Below are 20,847 nucleotides of genomic sequence, written 5' to 3' on the forward strand. Positions count from 1 at the left end.
TCTAAATTTTCACTTATCTTAGAGGAACCTAAACCAGAATTTGCTAAATAATAAACATAACATTCAAATTAAGAAGTTATTTCCCACCCGCTAAAAAGAGTAACTAGAAATTGTGTAAGTAACATGACTTTTAAAATGGTTATGTAAAAATTTCAAGATCAAGAATAGGTACATCTGGGAAATAAGGGCATTTTGAATAAGGGATATTCACACCACTATCACAAACAAGCTAAGTACAGAAAAACTCCACAAAAGAGACATAATACCTACACCATCAATAGGAAATCAATGAAAGTGAAAAATAAGAAACCCTAGAACAAACTTTGGCACAATTTCTCCATATTTAAGTAGCCTGGAACTGAATGAGATATTTGAGGGAGAGGAGATAGCCCTTAGAGAAAATGTGAATTTATCATCACTGTTACTTGTAGATGATATTATGTCTGTCCTCATAGCATCCATTTTCAATGTTACCATATATTGGACTGTACAACACATTGGTAGTCACAGGGTGTATAGCCAATATGAGAAAGCTGAAGGAAATGATGAAGAGTTGATGACCCTTTGTACTTGTAGGTGGCGCAAATTATATCATTTTCAGTCAGAGATAGAAACATTATGAAATATATTGTATTTATCAAAAAAAACTTTCAGTTGAAAGTCTTGAAATCCCAACTCAAAATAATTTAAGTAGAAAAAAATCCCAGGGGGAAATAGTGGCTGAAGGTATGGAGAAGTTGAGTAATTAATCAAATTCAGGGCTTTAAGAGATGTTATCTACATTCTGTCTGTCTCTCCATCTCTTCAAAGTTCTTCCCATGCATTGGTCATGTTGACACCAGTAAGTCAACTCATGCCCTGCTAGCTTAGTAACAATGGGTAGTAGTTTTTTGGTTTTTTTTTTAACATCAAAGGATGATACTTATTAAACTGGCCTATGCCAATATGCTCATTCCTGAGCTAATCACTCAGTCAGGGAGATGAGGGATTCTCACTGGCCAGAGCTGCCAATTAAATATTTAATCCCACACATAAGAACAGACACCAAGAATTCCAGGTATTCAAGGAAAGCCTCTAATATACAATATTGAGACCAAAAGGAAACCCATCAGAGAAAAAGCAAGTTAGAGGTTACAGTAGCTTGGTAGGGAAAAGACAAAAGACAAAAAAACCAAAAACTTTAAAAGTCTATCATTACTCTTACCAGAGAAGACAGTGCAAACATGAAACAAGAACAGGATATTCTTAAAAAGGAACATTCAGAAGATGACTATGCCTCTTAAATTTTTTTAATGGTAGCACAAATGAAAACCTCAATAGTTGGGTAAGGAGACATATTTCCAAAAATCTTCCAGAAATTGACTTAAAAAAATAAAGAGATAGAAAAATAAGAGAGAAGGGAAAATTAAAGAACAAGTCCAGCATGTCCAAAATCCAAATAATGGGTGCTCCAAAAGAGAGAAAAGAAAAAAATAGGCAAAAGTCATCAAGAAAATAATTCAAGAAAATGTTCAGAATCAAAGAATATATTTCCAAATTTAAATGACTCACAAAGCGAATAGGGCAACAGATAAAAATAAACACACACTAGGACCCATAATTAAGAAATTCAGGATCCTGGGTATAAAAAGATCCCATATACAAGTTGAGAGAGATAGAGAAAGAGAGATAAATAAAGTAAAATAGAATATAAATAGTTCACAGACTAATGATTAGGAATTGGTATTATTTCAGACTTCTCAACAGCATTACCAGAAGCTAGAAGAAAATGGAGCAATACTTTAAAAATGATTTCCAATCTAGAATTCTATACTCAACCAAAGTATCAGGTAATTGGGAAGACATATAAGGTTTTTTAAAAAACTTACCATCTCATGCTCTATTAGGAAGCCACTGCAAGGTGTGCTTTGCCAATGAAGAAATCCCTGAATACAGAGCTCAGGAGATCCAATACAGGAGAGAGGGAAAGATGTTCTTCAGCATGGTAGCAGGGCAGAAGGTAAAGAAGGCAACACGTCCAGAGTAGCACAGATGGAAAAGCACTAGGATATACTTCTAAAAGAAAAACTGAAAAACAGTTGATGTGACTGGACCTCTTGAGAGGAGATTCAGACATTTGCCAGAAAAAAAATAGAATTTAATAAATGTTTAATGCTAAGTATGTAGAAAACTTAGCATTCCTGTGCGAACATGAGGTAATTATTAATCACAGGAGAATCAAAAGTGTTTAAAAAGGAAAAGTAATCATATTTGACTAGAAAGCACACCCATGTATAGTATTTATATAGCCATAAAAAGGTAAATGACAATATTGGTCTCACTGGAATTAAGATATAAGAACACCGAGAAAAGGGGAGGGTGTTAAATGTTCATTTTCCACAGGAGAAAGTCAATTAATTATGTCTGGGCTGAAAAATTAAGTAGCAATTATTAAGAGAAATGTGTCATTTAGAGAAATAGAACAGTCAAAAATAAATTAGAAGAGGAGAAAGTGGTTTACTCTGGAAGGGGGCAAATGGCAAGGCAGATACAGTTTTTAAAAAACATGTGCATTTAATGCACATTATAACTTCATGCATAGAAATATAACTTTGACAAATGTAGAAGTTAAAAAAAATCTTATGCTCTACCCAGTTCATTCTCTACTCTTTGAAACGCTAAGCTCTAACCCTGGAATTGACAGCTTTCTTGTCAACAATTAGCTAAAAGAAGGTGACAGCAAATAAGATTTGTTTTTTTTTCTTTTGAGAAGTAAATTTAGTAAGAGTGACATAAATAAAAAGAAGACTGGATAAAGCATGTTGACAGTAAAAGAAATCATTTTATGCCACAGCCAGTTTATTTACACTAACACTAGCCTTTTACTTTTTTTTAAGTTTTTATTTTAATTCCAGTTAGTTAACATATAGTTTTATATTAGTTTCAGGTGTATAATATATTAATCTGACACAAGCCTTTTATTTTTTAAAAGACTGATTTTCCATAGGAGGTAAGCCCTGGAAGACTATTACACTTTTCTCTTGGCACAATTAATAAAATTACCTCATAGCAATTATTTAATAACTTTTAGACTCTCATGATATATAAAATCAGAACAATGCCTTCTAAAATTGATAACTAATCCATAACAAAATCTTTTTCTTTCTGACCAAATTCTCAGAATGAACTCATTTTTATCAGTATTATCAAAAACTATGGAATTAAAAATTAACTACTTGTATTACCATAGAAATAAAAATAAAATAGCTTTCTAGTCAGCTGTAGATGAGTTGCAGCCCTCAGGTTGCTCATAGTTTGGTATTAGCTGGGGAGACAAAACTGTGAGCAGATAAAATGTGAACAATTATAATGAAACATGGCCAGGGTCCAAATGGGGCTTTGGGAATGAAATAGAATGTACGTCTAACTTCTGGAGGATGAGATGGGGACATTTCAGGCAGAGAACCTCCTTCTGTAAGCCCAGGAATCCAAAAGCACCAACGCCTGAGCTGCTGGTAGCCTCTAGCCCAGTATACATATGGACACAGGGGATCCAACACAAAGTAAATGCCAGGCCAAGAAAAAGACCATGAGATAGGGAGAGGGCACATTCAATGGGGTGCAGAGGAGCAGGGTGGTTCTTAGAGATGAAAAATGAACAGTAACAGTTGAGATATACTCTTGGGAATCAAGGTCAGAAGATCAGAATATTAGGAAGAAGAGTAGATCTGGAAGAAACATCTAGAAAGAGTGGGAGCCATTCAGAATTCCAAGGTTTCTCCTCAGGCCTCCTGTTTGGATCAGGTCTGAGCTATAAGCAGAAGCAGTAAGTAGGTCATCTGCTATTTCATGCTTGACCTAGATCTCCTTACTAGAGCCTTTTAACCTATGTTAACCGTATAGTTCGGTAGTAGTAATCATATTCTGTTGCAGGACAGATCTCTAGAACTTTTGCAAACATCTTGCAAAACTGAAACTCTACACACTTCTTGTTTTCTTCTTAAATTTCCCCTCCATTTTGGGAGACCCACCAGATATTTAAAGGACCAGCATCTTCCAGTTGAGTCATCCCAGTTCAAGGAGTTCGGCACCCCAAGCCAGGCACTGGCTTGAAGCTACAAGTTTTGGAATTTTCCAAAATCGGCTAGAATACTAGGGTGGAATTCTCAAGTTTATTCCTTTTTCTCTAAGCACTTCAGCAAAGATTTGCAAGGGGCTGCATGAATCAGCATCTGGTTTGAAAGAAGATCAATATAGCTTAGTGTTCCCAATAAAATAAAAACAGAGAGCCAATTTAATTATTATGCTTCTGTTGAGGTTTCTATCCCCAAAGCTAATTATTTTTCGGTAAGGATCTCCACCTTGATTATAGCCCACGTTATACAAAATTTAGAATTCAATAATGTTGCATCCAGCTTCAGGGAGTCAGGCTCAGCAAACATATTTTTATTAGGTACAAGTTCTGGCAAAGGCAGAAGGCCTGACAAAAGCAAAAAGGTTGGGAGGGAGGGCAGACGACAGACAGACAGACTTACTAGACTTTGGGGTAGAGAGTCTTTATGCATTTCTTTCAATATGAATAGATTTTCCCATAAATTAAACTTGTGTTCATTATAGCACAAGTCAGCTTTACTTCAGTCTGTTTCAGATATTATGACTTCATCTCTGACAAATGGATTTAAACTACTGGAGATGCTCAGTGAATTCAGCATTTGGCTGCAATTCCAGTTAGCTTCATTTTGTTCATCATCTTTGGCACCATCTCTCCAGAGTCTTCCTATGGGTCCTTAAGCAGTAAGGGGAGGAGGAGAAATTACAGGAGGTGATAGTACCCTCTAGCATCTCCTCTAGAGTCTAGTGTCACAGGTGTTAGGGGAAATATGCCAGGTTTTAGGGAAAGCCTGAAAAGCAGACTTTGAGATGGGGATTAGCATGTAAGACATTATTGGGAAATGTTCTTGGAAACATCAGCTGTGCGGGAAGGGAAGGAGTCAGGCTTGGGCAAAAGGAGAAGATGGGCCTCCGACAATTACAAGGGGATCTCTTTGGATGTTCAACTTGTCCCAGTTTGCCTGAGACTGTTACAGTTTTAGCACTTAAAGTCTCACATCTTGGGAAACCCCCGGGCCCGTGGGAGCTGGGACGGCCCAGTCCAGATATTCTGAATTATAACCAGGTGGCTGGGCCTTTATGCCCCTGCATCAAGCATTCGTTGGATAGGGGATGTCCTTCTAACCCCCTGAGGAAGCATAACTGTAGATGAGGTACCTCCCTTTCGCCAAGGACAATGTTTGGAGAGGGACTCAGCGGTGAGCTGTCAGTTACCAACTCTTTCGGCAGCTGGAGGAATGAGTGCTTCCTTCTTGAAGGGGGCAGTATTGGGGGGTACCTGATATTCCAATAAGTTACACTCTGGGCTCTCAGAAAGTTCATGAATATTGATGCATCCAAATGAGGATTCAGTTAGTTCCTTACAGAGCAGTCATCTCAATCTGGAAAACCAAAGGCCCACAATAAATGCCACCCCCAACTGATGTTGCTGCCTAATTCTTGGTACTCAGGGAAATTGTGGCCAACCATCTATTTCAGGAGCTGTTCCAGCCCTTTCATATGGAGACATCATTGTTCAGGTGATATGAATTTTGGTGGCTCCAACCCATCTTCCTCTTTCATTTCAGTCCCTTCAGAGAGGGGTTCCGACCAAGCCAAGGGTACACAGTGAGCTTCAGGGGGATAATGGCTGTCCTTCCTGCTAAGGCAAACATAATCCCCTATGTGTTAGAAGCATATGCTGAGGAGTCAGCTAGCTTGCATTCCCATCCATTCCTAACCCTATGGGCAAGTTGTTAATGTCTCTAAACTTCAGTTGCCTCATCTACAGATGAAGGTAACAATGCTTACTTTTTAAGGTTCTTAAGATTAAATGAAAATTTTTAAAAGATTTATTTATTTATTCATTCATGAGACACACACACCCACACACACACACACACACACACACACACAGGCAGAGACATAGGCAGAGGGAGAAGCCGGCTCCATGCAGGGAGCCTGATGTGGGACTCGATCCCGGAACTCCGGGATCACGCCCTGAGCCAAAGGTAGATGCTCAACCACTGAGCTACCCAGGAATCCCAGATTAAATGAAATTTAGATAGATATACAGATATATGTTGAAAGGTACTATATCTTAATGGTTAAGAACTCACATTTTCTTGGTTTCCTATTTTTGGCTCCACTATTCACTAGCTATATGTCATATGTCTCTGGGTAAGTTATTAGTTTCTATATGCCTCAGTTTCCTCACCTGTAAAACAAACTGTAATGAGGATCAAAGGAAACAACCTATATAAGTGACCGTAGCTAGAGCTTAATACCTAGATAGTGCTCAGTGTATGTTAACTTATTATTATTCAAAGTCTTAGCACAGTGTTTGGCATATAGTAAGTGTTCATCAAATTGTTATTAAGATGGAGATAAAATTCCTGCAACTAGTAGTGAAACAACATTAGACTTCCTCCTTCTGATGGTGCTTTTTTCCTTTTTGAATGCAGCATTTGGGTGGTGAATCTTGGAGGTGCATGCACCTTCTTAGGAGGTGCATTTGGGACAGAATAGCTGAGAGAGTTTGGGGTAATATTTGGGTAAGAATAATGGGGGCTCTGGTTGCTTGGGACTGGCTATGTCCTGGCTCAGTGGTTCTTAAATAATGGCCTCAGACCAACATTATCATCAACTAGGAACTTATTAGAAATGCAAATTCTTGGGTTAAACCCCAGACCTACTGAATCTGAAACTCTGGGGCTGAGGCACAGCGATCTGTTTCAACAAGTCCTTCAGTTGATACTGCTGCATGCTCAAGTTTGAGAACTGATACCCTAAGCTTTGGAAAAGAGATGGAAGCTATCTGAAATTTTTCATGTTAGATGGGGAATAGCACTTCTGAAGGCAAACGACTTTCAGCAAACTCTTTCAAGGAGGTCTATAAGTGGACATTAACCCTTGGAGCTCACCTTCTTTGGGGGCAAGCAGTAAGAGAGGACCAGCGCCACCTCTCTGTATGCCACATCACAACGTATAGATGCAGCTCAGTTACTCTGTGTGTGCTTGGCCCATAGTAGGTGTTCAATAAATAGCTACTGAGCTAAGGAGAAAGGAAGTCTATGCAGAGGACAAAAGTCCTCAATACATTCCATTGCTTATGTCACCACAGTCTCTTTTCATGCAAATCCTGGAATAAGGAACTTCTCAGGAATGGGCCTCTACTATACACTTATGTGCCTGGCTTAGCATAGCTGTTGAATTGAAAAGGCGCATGATTTTTTTCAGGCTAGGGATATAGTCATCCATCACCTAAGCTTTCCAGGTGGCAAGCACCCCATTCCCATACTCAAATTTCTAAACTATTAGAGATTTATGGAATCACATATACTTTTCATGTGTATTATTGTTTCATGGATGCGATCACATATATGTGATTCCAAGGTATATGTGATTGATAACAATGAGCTATATTGAATATCAAAACCTTTGGGTGGAGAGAAATTTTCAGTGGGTTTTCTCCTAACTCTGGGAAACGAACTAGGGGTGGTAGAAGGGGAGGAGGGAGGAGGGTGGGAGTGAATGGGTGATGGGCACTGGGGGTTATTCTGTATGTTGGTAAATTGAACACCAATAAAAAATAAATTAAAAAAAATATTTAAAAAAAACAAAAAAAAACAAAAAAAAAAGAAAACTGAAATCACTGAGAAAGAGTTAAAATACTTGTTTCTGTATTTTTGTTTTAAAATATGAAAGCATATGGGAGTCCTGTTGGGCACAAATGGTTCTATATTTTCTAAATCTCTAAAACAAAATGTGTAAGTTAGAATCTTCTGCTCTAAATTCCATATGGCTTTAATTAATTCACAAAATGAGTAAATGTATTTTCCATTTAATGGAAAAGGCTTTTGGCAGTAGGACTACTTACTTTGCACTAGTTAATGGAGCATTAGGAAAAAGAAATATTAATCATATTTGAAAACATGCCTAGCTTTGTTATTAGGCTATTAACCACTTACAGCACTACTTATTAAAATTATACAAAATATTCAAAGAAAATTACCTACAATTAGTATTATCATATAAAAATTAATAAATCAAGATGCAATATTCTCTAAAACTAAACCAATAGAAAACACCATATCTCCAGCTACTAAATAATGCCATCTTTCCACTTAAATTGTCTTAGCATTTCAAAAAGAAGACTTGACCAGTCGTCACACCTTCTCTAAGTAAAATGAACAGAAAGAGTAAAACTATTAGAGTTATTGGCCATAAGATTTATTTTAAAAAATGCTGTTTGCTCTTTAAAAAGAGAAACTGTAAATTCCCCCAACAACAGAGGTATCATGAGTAGCTCAAAGGCAGCTTCCTTAAAAAGTATTGCTTTTTGCTTTCAAAAAGGCTTTATCTTTTGTATTACTATTGATTTCTCCCCATATAGCGAGGGTACTGCACACAACACCAAGGTCATTTCATCCCTCAATTCATAAAGATCGGCTTTCAAGCTGAACACATGGGATAATGATGAATGCTGCCTCACTTGGAGCAGATGGGAACATCCTGGCAGAGTCAAAAACTGTATTTGGCATGGTGGTAAAGTATATGAGAACAGTTCTTGAGGGATGAGACGGTGTTGGATGAATTCCAAGACAGTGTACACTAACCCATTGAGAAATCCAAGATATAATAGTTTGCTAGGGCTGCCATAACAAAACACAGACTGGGTGACTTAAACAACCAAAATTCTTTCTCTCACAGTTCTGGAGGTTAGAAGTCCAAGATCAAGATGTCAGCAGGTTTGCTTTTTGCTGAGGCCTCTCTCCTTGGCTTGCAGATGGCCACCTTCTCACTGTGTCCTCACGTGGTTGTCCTTTTGTGCTGTGTCATAATCTCCTCTTCTTATAAGGACACCAGCCATGTTGTATTGTGGCCACGCTAATGACCCAATTTTAACTTAATTACCTCTTTAAAGGCCCTATTTCCAAATACAGTCACATTCTGAGGTACGAGGGATTAGGGCTTCAATATTCAAATCTTAAGGGGGCAGAATTCAGGCCACAACAAGAGAAAACAAAATTCTCCTAGCTTTGGGAATGTGACCTTTCATCATCTACTCAGTAAATAGCAATTATTCATATAATGAATAAATAACTGTGAATTTCAACTGCAAAAATTGTATAATTCAAGGTAGGGTGATGGAAGCTTATATTAGGGGGGTTAGCCTGGCCAAAGAGGTGACTGAAAATGTTCCTAAGGTGATAATGATTCAATCAACATTTGAAAAAATAGTAGATATGAAACAGGGTGGGGGGGGAGAAAGTGTTTTCAAGAGAAAACAGTATATATGAAGTCTCCCATGTCAAGGAGTATGTGTGAAGGAGCAAAGGAAGGACACTGTAGCCAGATCAGGAAGATGGAGAGGAAGTCTTGGACCATGTAAGGATAGAGAAGTAGGTAGAGGCCATACAGGTAGGGTCTTATAGCATAGATGAATGATTTTGTGTCTATTTAATGAGTAATGATTTTAAAGTATTTAAAATTAGACTATTTTTATTTTTTAGAGAGAGAGCATGAGTGGTGAAGGAGGGGCAGAGAAGGAGGAGAGCTAATCTCTTTTTAAAAAGGTTTATTTATTTTAGAGAGAGAGAGCAGGGGAAGGCACAGAGGGAAAGGGCGAGAGATAATCTTCAAGCAGACTCCCAGCTAAGCATGGAGCCCGATGCGGGGCTTGATCCCAGGACCCCAAGATCATGACCTGAGCTGAAATCAAGTATCCAATATTTAACCAACTGAGCCACCCAGGTGCCCCTAAAATTAAAGTGTTTTAAATTGGGGGGGCATCTGGGTGACTCAGTCAGTTGAGCATCTGACTCTTGGTTTTGGCTCAGGTCATGATCTCAGGGTCATGGGATCGAGGCCCTAGTCAGGCTCCACGCTCAGTGCAGAGTCTGCTTGTCCCTCTCCCTCCTTCTCTGCCCCTCCCCCAGCTCACTCTTTTGCTTTTGCACATGCTCGTGTGCGCTCTCTCTCTCTCAAATAAACAAATAAAATCTTAATAAATCAGGGGAGGGGAAATGAGGGTGGAAGTAATCTTATGACTTTGAGAAGAGATCATAGATAGTGGTAGAGAGGAAGTGGGCAAGCAAGTTAGGAGGTATTTGCAGAGGCTTCGGAGATGGTAGAGAGAGAAAAGAAATTGATAGGTTCAAAAATATTTAAGAGGTAAAATAAAAAGAATTAGATTAATGACAGATTAGATATGTGTGTTGGGGAATGGGGAGAAAAAGAAATGAATTGAGAATAATTACTAGATTTTGGCCTTTAAAAACTGGATTAATAGTGGTGACATTCCCTGAGATAGAGAGCAACAGGACAGTATAGGATCATGTTTAGAAGAAATGCCATGTTTTCCTTTGGATCCTGCTGAGTTTGAGATATATAAGTAGACAGATATGCAGGTCTGAAGCACAGACTAAAAGTTTGGGCAGAAGATACAGATATCATTTCTTTCTTTATGGGTGGCAACTGAAGATGAAGAGGTGGATGAAATCAGCCAGGGAGTGAGGGAGGGAGAGAGAAAGGGAGGGAGGAAGAGAGGGAGAGAGGGAGAGAGAGGGAGGGAGGAAGGGAGGGAGGGAGGGAGGGAGGGAGGGAATAGAGGTAGAAGAAGAGTAGGTGTAGAACCAAGTCTTGAGATACTTTAACATTTAATGGTCAGTTAGAGACAGATGAACCTGCAAGGGAGCCTAGGCAGAAACAAGCAGAGAAGTAAAAGGAGAACCAGTGATAGTGTCAAGCTGTCAAGAATGTTCCAAGAGGTGTGAGTGGTCAATTTGTATAATGTCACTGAAAGACTAAGAATTGAAAATGCCCTTTGTGTTCATTGACATGAAGGCCTTTGGTGACGTGATGGGGGGAATACACAGGAGAGCGGTTGGAGAGTTAGAAGAGGTGGTGAAATAGAAATGGGTATGTCTTGGGTTTGGCTCCCCCAGAAGCAGGTTCTGAGACAGGGCTTAATTTTAAGTGGTTTATTTGGGAGACAAGCCCAGGAAGCAACAGTAAGGGAGAAGGGTAGTGAGAAGGAAAAGGAAGGAAGCATGTAAAAGGTGAGGCACTGAGTGTATTATTGCTGTGGCAATTGCTATTCAGTCCTACTGGGGATCTCTGGGAGACAATCTCAGGGTTATGCCCATCTCACCTAGGGATTACGAAGTTTCATATTTATCTTCTAACTCCCATCCATCATTTGCTATGGATGTTCCCATGGACACAAATTCCCCAACCTTTTTGGTGTATCCTGCACTAGGACTAGAAAGAAGACTGGGGTGGGGGGTGGCCCAGGTGCTGAAAGTATGATGCCACTGAACTGGAAGCTGAGTGCTGAGAGAAGTTGAGTGGGGCACTGACTGCATCTGCCTTAGAGAGTACAGATAACTCAGGGAATTTGGAGATGAGGAATAGGAGGGAATTTGGAATTGGCTGGAGTGAGATAAAAGGCTAAGAGGTTATTTTGTTGTTTAAAATGGGGGAAATTGCATTTTATGGGGTTATGGGGGTGGGGCAAGATGGTGGAGGAGTAGGGTCCTCAATTCACCTGGTCCCACCAACTTACCTAGATAACCTTCAAAACACCCTGAACACCTACGAATTTGGCCTGAGATTTAAAGAGAGAACAGCTGGAACACTACAGAGAGAAGAGTTTTTGCTTCTAACAAGGTAGGAAGACGGGAAAAAAAATAGGGGAGATTTAAAAGCTCATGGGAAGAATCTCATAGCTGTGTAACATTTGTGTGTGTGTGTGTGTGTGTGTGCGTGTGTGTACGTGTACACACCACATCTTCTCTATCCATTTGTCTATCAGTGGACACTTAGGTTGCATTCGTATCATGGCTATTGCAAATAATGCCGCAATAATCATAGAGAGGCAAATACCTTTTTGAATTAGTGTTATCATTTGCTTTGGATAAATGCTCAACAGTGGAATTACTGGACCATATGGTATTTCTATTTTTATTTCTTTGAACATTTCTATTCCACAGTGGCCATACGACTGTGTGCAAGTCTTCCTTTTTCTCCACATCCTTACCAACACTTGTTCCTTGTGTTGTTGATTTTAGCCATTTTGAGAGGCGTGAAGTAATATCTCATTGCAGTTTTGGCTTGCATTTCCCTGATAGTTAGTGATGTTGAACATCATTTGATATGTTTGTTGGTCATCTGTATGTCTTCTTTTGAAAAGTTCTATTCAGGCCCTCTGCTTAATTTTTAATTGGATTCTTTGGGTTTGTTTTTGTTTTTCTTTTTGTTTTTTTGGTGTTGAGATGTATAAATTATTTATATATTTTGGATATTAACCCCTTATCAAATATATCAGTGTGCCATTTGTGACAACATGGATAGACCCAGAGGGTGTGATGCTAAGTGAAATAAGTCAGACTGAGAAGGACAATACCCCATGATTGTATTCATATGTGGAATCTAGAAGAAAAACAAATGAAGAAACAAACGAAAGGCAGCATCAGACCTATAAATACAGGGAACAAACTGATGGTTGCCAGAGTTGAGGGGAGTGGGGGATTGGGCAAAGCGGGTGAAGGAGAGAGGGAGATGCAGGCTTCCAGTTATGGAATGAATAAGTTACAGGAATAAAAAACACAACATCAGGAATCTAGTCAATGATATTGCAACAGTGATGTAATGGGACAGATGGTAGACAGACGGGTGGTTTAAGTAGCATAATGTATAAACTTGTCAAATCACTATGTTGTACACCTGAAACTACTGTAACATTGTGTGTCAACTATTCTAAAAAAAAGTTCATGGGAAGGAAATGAATGAGAGAGAGATGAAGTATATAAAAGAAAGGATAATCAGTTAGACAAGCTGCCGACTCATCTTTTGGAGCTCTGTTGATAGTATGTCAACTTCTGTACCCCATATTGTCTTCATTTCCACACCATCTGTAATCATGATTACTACCTATACATATTAGCTGGCAGGAATTCCTGTAAACAAGATAAAAATCATCATATGCATTAAATGACTTCCAGTACAGTTTTTAATATATGACATTCTGCTGCAAGGGTAACTGGGAAGGACTAAAGGAAGAGGCATGCTGGGCTACTTTAGGGGGTTTTAAGTGGCAGTGGTGTGGGAGAGTTTCATTTTCAAATGGGAGTAGTAAGTCAAAATATTCTTCACAATGCTACATATATTCTTCTGGGTGATTGAGTTATATTAAAGGATGACGTAAGCTGGAGTTTTAGATCAGTCTTTTCAATTTACGCTGAATTCTTTATTTTAGTCCTACTATTGAGTTTTTTTTCCCTGCCAAAGTACCTTATGTCAGAGCCAGCAAAAGCTTTTAATCTTTGCTTATTTGCATTCCATTTCTTAAATTTAGCACATGTAACCAAATCAAATATGTGTTTGGCAATTTGCAACATCTCTGAATACTTGCTGATCTTAGACATTAAGATACATTGTTTTATAGAACAATCATCAAAGTGTATCCACGGAGGTTTATCTTAGATTTTGGGTTTTGTATTTGCATCCATATCCATCATTTATTATTCAGTAATTTTATTAAGTATTTCCTGAGAGGTAATCAATATGTGAATTTTAAATATAATAATGATTCATAAAAATATAATAAATGATCCAGGCATGTTTGTATAAATGTAGATCAGCATTCATTCATTCACTTCATTTGTTATGTCCTCTTTATATAAGGGAATTCTCTGCAAATAACCCCCAGAGAAGGCCAAAACGATTTGGCTCAGAAACAAACAGCATCTGCTGTAGCTGCAGACCTTGCCTTATTTCCAATTTCAGATATGGATACTTGTAATCACTTGAGTACCATTAGCCTGGCCTCTGTCCTTAGCATTTGATTTTATCTAACATTAGGACAGTAGTTTTATCAAATGGTGACAATGGTGTGTATAGGTTAAGATCATGCCTAGGATAAAGGAGAGAACAGTTATAACTTCAGTGTGAAATCAATGTTAGCTGAGTAATGTGGTTTCAAGTCATTCACCTGAAAAAGGCACCACTGATGGTCTAAATGACAGAAATAACACAGGGAAGAACCCATCCCACATGTAATGGAGGATGATTGATCTCTCAAAGCTCATCATGATTGTATGGGAATTGATACTGGTCCCAATTCATGGAACTTGCCCAAAATCAGACACAGGATTCTTCTAGCCTGGAAGCAGCTGGAAATCCAATAGCACTGAGAGGTTAACCATTAGATCAGAGAACTTTAGGCTTGAAAGTGTGTTCATCAACACTCCAACTCCTAATCCTTCCTTAGGATTCCTCCATGTGGCAAATATGAGCACACACTCGCCTTGATACCTAGGGTCATATAACAGGAAACTTCCCCATATTTTGGTCATGTGACTCTTCTGGAAGAAGATCACATAGTGACAAACTGGGAGAGCAAGGCCAGATCATTTCCAATTGGATTTCTTTCCTGTCACGTACATCTCCACTCATATGTCATCTTTGTAGGGAGGCTGTTTCTGTTGAGATGCCTTGGGCTACAAGCGATAGACAAAGGAACTCAAATGGCTTAAATAATAAGGGGATGTATTATCTTACATAATAGGAAGTCTGGAGGTAGTGTGGCTCCAGAGTAGGCTGATTAAGTGTCTCAACAACTTCTGGGATCCAGGTTCTTTCCATCGCTTTGCTCTGTCATCTTCAGGTTTTCCCCCACCAGCCTCCACCAGCTTCAAGCATCACTTCACAAACATCTAAAGCAGAGAATTTCCTTTCCTTATGTCCTTGTGTAAAATGGAGGGAAAAGTTCCAATAGTCTCCAGCCAACCTTCCTTTGAATCTCAAAGGCCAAAATTGCCTCTCTGTCCCATTCTTAAACCAATCGCTGGCCAGAGAGACAGAATCACACAATGGCTCAAACGAATCAATATTTACTTCCTGGGGTAGAGGTGGGCCTGGCGCTCACTGAAGCACACAGCCACTTGATTTGGAGGAAAACCAGGCTTCTTTTAGCAAACAAGAGGGTGGTATAGCTCTTGTGAGGGCAATTTAACAGTGCTGCATACACTTTCCATGGCCAACCTAAATTTTATCCCACCTCCTCAATTTCTTCCTCATGATTCTGCTCTTTTTTGTTCTCCTTTATATCTTAGATCTTTTAAAAAGTATATTACTTGTTCATTTGTTTATCCCCCCACCACTGTAATAATGTAAGATCTATGTAGGAAGAAAGCTTGAAGATACTCAATAAACTTTTGCTGAATGACGTATGAATACATGGTGTGGTCACAAAAGCTTCCCAAAATGGTCTTTGTAGAAATGAATTTCACAGATGCCTGGGTGGCTCAGTGGTTGAGCATCTGCCTTTGGCTCAGGTCATGATCTCAGGGTCCTGGGATCAAGTCCCCGCAGCGGGCGCCCTGCAGAGAACGTGCTTCTCCCTGTGCCTGTGTCTCTGTCTCTCTCTGTGCCTTTCATGAATGAATGAATGAATGAATGAATGAATAAATAAATAATCTTAAAGAAGATAAATGAATTCCAGAAAGAGAAGGGTGGTGGCAGGGAGGAGAGGATGGAAACAGACAGAATGTGAGATAGACCAAGATAGAGTCATGGTTACTTTTCAGTTTATTATCTTACCTTCAGACAGTTCCACATCTAAATTGAGTTTCACAGTTTCAGAGAGGCTGCAGATTGAACCAAACCATCCTGGGCATTTCATAAAGATTTTACCATCAGCTCTGTGCAAGGTAATCTGTTAGAAACCTAACTTTCCTAAAGGTATTGCCTTAAACATCTTGTGGGATGGCAATACTTCAAAAGGTTAAACATAGAATTACTGTATGACCCAGCAATTCCATTCCTAGGTATATGCCCAAGATAAATGAAAACATATGTCCACACAAAAACAGACATGAATGTTTCATAGCAGCATTATTCATAATAGTCAAAAAGTGGAAACAACCCCATGTCCATTAATTGGTGAATGCATGAATGAAATGCGGTCTATCCATATAATGAAATATTTGGCAATAAAAAGAAATACTGATACATGCTACAACATGGATGAACATTAAGAACATTATGGTAGGGATCCCTGGGTGGCGCAGCGGTTTAGCGCCTGCCTTTGGCCCAGGGCGCGATCCTGGAGACCCGGGATCGAATCCCACGTCGGGCTCCCGGTGCATGGAGCCTGCTTCTCCCTCTGCCTGTGTCTCTGACTCTCTCTCTCTCTCTGTGTGTGACTATCATAAATAAATAAAAAATAAAAAAAAATTTTTAAAAACAAACAAACAAAAAGAACATTATGGTAAGTGAAAGAAGCCAGCCAGAAAAGGCACATGATTTCATTTTTATGAAATGTTCAGAACAGACAAATACAGAGAGATAGAAAGCAAATTAGTTGCTGTCTAGGGCTGGGATGAGGAGAAATACAGAATGACTGTAAACGGGCACAGGTGTTTCTTTTAAGGGTGATGAAAATGAATGGATAAAGAAGATGTGGTCTATATATACAATTGAATATCACTCAGCCATTAGAAACAATGAATACCCACCATTTGCTTTGACCTGGATGGAACTAGAGGGTATTATGCTGAGTGAAATAAGTCAATCAGAGAAGGACAATGATCATATGGTTTCACTCATACATGGAATATAAGAAATAGCAAAAGGGATTATAAGTGAAAGGGGGGGAACCAAGTGGGAAAAATTAGAAAGGGAGACAAATCATGAGAGACTCCTAACTCTGGGAAACAAAGGGTTGAGGAAGGGGAGGTGGGTGGGGGGATGGGGTAACTGGATGACGGGCACTAAGGAGGGCACTTGATGGGTTGAACACTGGGCATTATACAATATGTTGGCAAATTGAATTTAATTTTAAAAACCTCAGAAGAAAAAAATTAAAATAAATAAAATCAATTACAATGATGGTTACTCTACTCTGTGAATACCAAATCCATAGAATGGTATATTTCAAACAGGAAAATTGCATAGCATATGAAATATATTTCAATAAAAGCTGTTATATAATTTTAAATTTGGGGGCAGGAAAGAAGAAAAGGTAAAATCTAGACTAGTCACTTTAAAAGTGACTATGTAAGTCAATCGGAGAAGGACAAACATTATATGGTCTCATTCATTTGGGGAATATAAAGAATAGTGAAAGGGATCATAGGGGAAAGGAGAGAAAATGAGTGGGAAATATCAGGGAGGGTTACAGAACAGGAGAGACTCCTAACTCTGGGAGACAAACAAGGGGTAGTGGAAGGGGAGGCAGGCAGGGAGATGGGGTAACTGGGTGACGGGCACTGAGGGGGGCACTTGACGGGATGAGCACTGGGTGTTATGCTCTATGTTGGCAAACCGAACTCCAATAAAAAATATACAAAAAAAGTGACTATGTGGGAAATAAACTTAAACAAATGAAATAAGGCACAGAGATCACTCTTCCCTTTAATGCATTTAGCAAGCATTTATTGAGCACCTACTATATGCCAGGCACTGTTAGAGCTTCTGGGAATAAAGCCCTCATTTAAGTTGTAAGGGAAGCACTATGTTATAAATGACTACCCCAGAATGTTGCTTTTGTAGTTTTGTTGTAACACCCACAATTTTTGGATGTTTTTCCTCATGCTGCTGGCCTGGAAAGCACCTTTGCCAGGTGTGTTTTCTACCCACAATAGACTGGATATGAAAAGTGAGGCCAAAGAAAGAGCAATGTACTGGCTGAGATACATGAAATTTATTGCCTATCAACACCAAACCCTGCAACAGAGACAGAAGAAATCGCCAAATTTCTTGGAAAAGATGAAAGTGGTTTCAAAGGAAATTTATGCAGCACTATCATTAAGGAGCTGAATATCAATGTGTCAGAAATTTCCTGCTGACTTGAAACAGAAGTTGATAAACTTCCAGCTACATATAGTTTAATAGACGAAAAATAAGAGAATTAGTCAAGTGAGCACTGCTAACAAAACCCAGCGTTCTGCAGTGTGCCACAAAATTATAGTGTTAATGCTAAACATCAAAAAACATCCCTTCTACAAGTAGAAACTTCAATTCATGAGAAAGTATTGTAGCAACTAATTAACAGTGGGGCTTTTTTTTTTCATTCTTAGTGGTACATAATAATGTGTCTTGATATCTTTGAATTATCAAAATACAGTATATCCAGAAAATGTTCCATAAAACGTCTATATTATAAAAAATATTTTTAAAGAGTTTTGATAGGCCAACAATAGACTTGGAAAAATATTTCTAACAGAGAACAGATAGTGGGTTAGTATAAAGCACAAAGTACTCTTAAAAATTGTCAGAAAGGGGGGAATACCTACAAAAAAATAGATGAATCTGAAGAGATATTTTACAGGAGGGTAAATTCTTTTGGCCAACAAACTAAAATATTAGTCAGGAAAATAATTTTTAGTATATGTGCTGCTGAAGCGAGCACTGGAAGATAATTTTTAAAGTAGTAAGATGTTATATTTATCAGACTGGCAAAAAAATTGAAGGGTCATGATATTTCTTGCTGGCAAGGATGTGGGAAAAGAGTATTTTCCAAATTTGTTGGAGGAAATGTAAGTTATGACATTTATTTTGGAAAGTAATCAGATAGCATCTATCAAAACTAATATAAATGTACACTTTTACCCAGCAAAACCTTTATCAAAAGACTAGTCCACAGAAATAAGAGCACTAAAAATAAAGATATGTAAGATAGTTAGCAGTGTCCAGCCCCTATATGCTCACCTCACTACATCAATGCCCACCAACCTGTCTTTCAACAGACAGTACATACATTTGCCTGAGATTGTTGTTGGAACCTGCATGGCCAACTTACAAAGTACTGGGGAATCAATGCTCACTAGGAGTAGCCCACAAGCAATCACTGGCTTGGGTTGGTATAAATACCTCTGCTCCCTCACCCTCGGGTAGAAAATTCCTGAAGCACATTTTCTATCCTGGCTCTGAGAGCTCCCTAATGGAATTAAGTTCCAATTGTACACTGGGATAGCTGTCTGGATACTGCACCCTTCATGGGCTGTCTTCCTTCCCCTGTTTCACTTTTCCACTCCCCTACTGTGTTCCTTCCACTTTCAAACTATCACACTTAAACCCTCATCTCAGAATTTACTTCAGGGATTCCCAAACTAAGACAAGGATGTAGAGGAAAAAACAACTCCAAACCAGAAAACAAAATGAATGAAATCTGTCAGTGAGTGAGTAGTTAAATAGATTAGGTTATATCCACAAAATGAAATATTAAGTAACCATCATGCAGAGTTAATTCATCCTATATCAGTTGATACTGAGTTATTTTAATAAGGTATTATTGAGTGAGAGAAACAAAATGCAGAAAGTTGGGTTTAATATGATATCAATTTTATAAGCAAACAATAAGTAAAGCTTATATACATGTACATATCTCGAGGCTTCTTAACCTCAGTGGGCCAGATAATTCTTTGACATCTTGGGCCAGATAATTCTTTGTAGTGGAGACTGTCCTGTACACTATAGGATATTTAACAGCATCGCTGACCGCTACCTATTAGATGTCAATAGTACCTCCTGAGCTGTGACAGCCAAGTGTCTCTAGATATTATCAAAGGTCCCCACAGGGCAAAAGTTCATCCTTATTTAAGAATCACATATCTGTATATGTCTACATATGCATGTATATATTCGCTATGGTTACATGAGTGTGAAGAAAAAATATAGAAGGATTATATATTAGATTGTTAATGTTAGTTATCTGTGGTGACAAGAACATAAAGAGTAGAAAAGACTGAGAGGAGAAAAAAGCAGTAAGGGGAGCAAAGGAGCATAAAAATAAAAGAGTGGTAAATACTTTTATGTATTTATGTAATCATTTTGATAACAAGTAAAAATTCAAAGTTTCATTGCTTGAAGTGGATGGCTTTTAAAAAAGAAAAAAATATTTATTTGAGAGAGAGAGACAGAGATAGTGAGAGAGAGCATGAGCAGGGAGCCTGACACAGGGCTCAATCCCAGGACCCTGGGATTATGACCTGAGTTGATGGCAGACATCTAACCAACCGAGCCACCCAGGTGCCCCAAAAAGGAAGGCTTTATTGGAAGCTTCACTCATGGGCTGCATTGCATATCGCTGTTCCTAAATGCCTGGCACATCTCCTTCTGCTGAGACCTGCCAATCTCCCAGCCTACATGATTCTGATGGGACAAGTCCAGAATATTACCTAGACCACAAGAGTGGCTATTTAATTCAAGCCTTGCTGATCATGGTACCCCATATTCCCCCCCACAGTGACCAGCCTACAGGTTAAATAGATACTTACATAAGACTCCGAATCACAAGCTATGACGTTGAAAGGTTTGGGCTGCTGTTGGCTATTATTCCCATCCATCTGTAACAATAGAACAGAGTTAGCATGCAAAGAATAGCACAGAAAGACAGTCAATACATGGAGGGAAAGAGGGAAAGGAGCTAGAAGGGAAAGAAGGATTGAGATCTGATGGCATCATCTGAGACCTTGGGTATAGCTAGCCTGAAATTATTTCACCTTAAGACTTCACAACTATTACACAAACTACTAAAACTCCTCTTTTATTTTCTTTGCCTCCACTCATTTGAATGGCATTTTTCTCACTGGTATCCAGAAAGATCCTGACTAATACAAAGTAATAGTGAATTCATCAACAGTGGACATAATGCGATGGTACTTTATAGAGATTACGTAGAACATTGTTTGGCATGGGAACAAATCGGAGAGTTATATATTATAGGTGATTCTTTGATAACTTCGGAAAATTTCTAATAGAGTCCTTATG

At 38.7% G+C, this 20,847-nt stretch overlaps 1 long non-coding RNA gene across 1 annotated transcript; it reads right to left on the reverse strand.

The window, feature by feature from the left end:
- Window positions 1-10,723: 10,723 nt before the first annotated feature.
- On the reverse strand, window positions 10,724-20,425 carry LOC118353636 (uncharacterized). Its single transcript, XR_004812885.2, has 3 exons — window positions 20,355-20,425; window positions 14,635-14,789; window positions 10,724-13,031 (listed from the first exon to the last, which is right to left on the reverse strand). It is a non-coding gene; the product is annotated as an uncharacterized LOC118353636 (long non-coding RNA).
- Window positions 20,426-20,847: the final 422 nt, after the last annotated feature.

Source organism: Canis lupus, chromosome X (assembly GCF_003254725.2).
Source record: "Canis lupus dingo isolate Sandy chromosome X, ASM325472v2, whole genome shotgun sequence".
Lineage (NCBI taxonomy): Eukaryota > Metazoa > Chordata > Mammalia > Carnivora > Canidae > Canis > Canis lupus.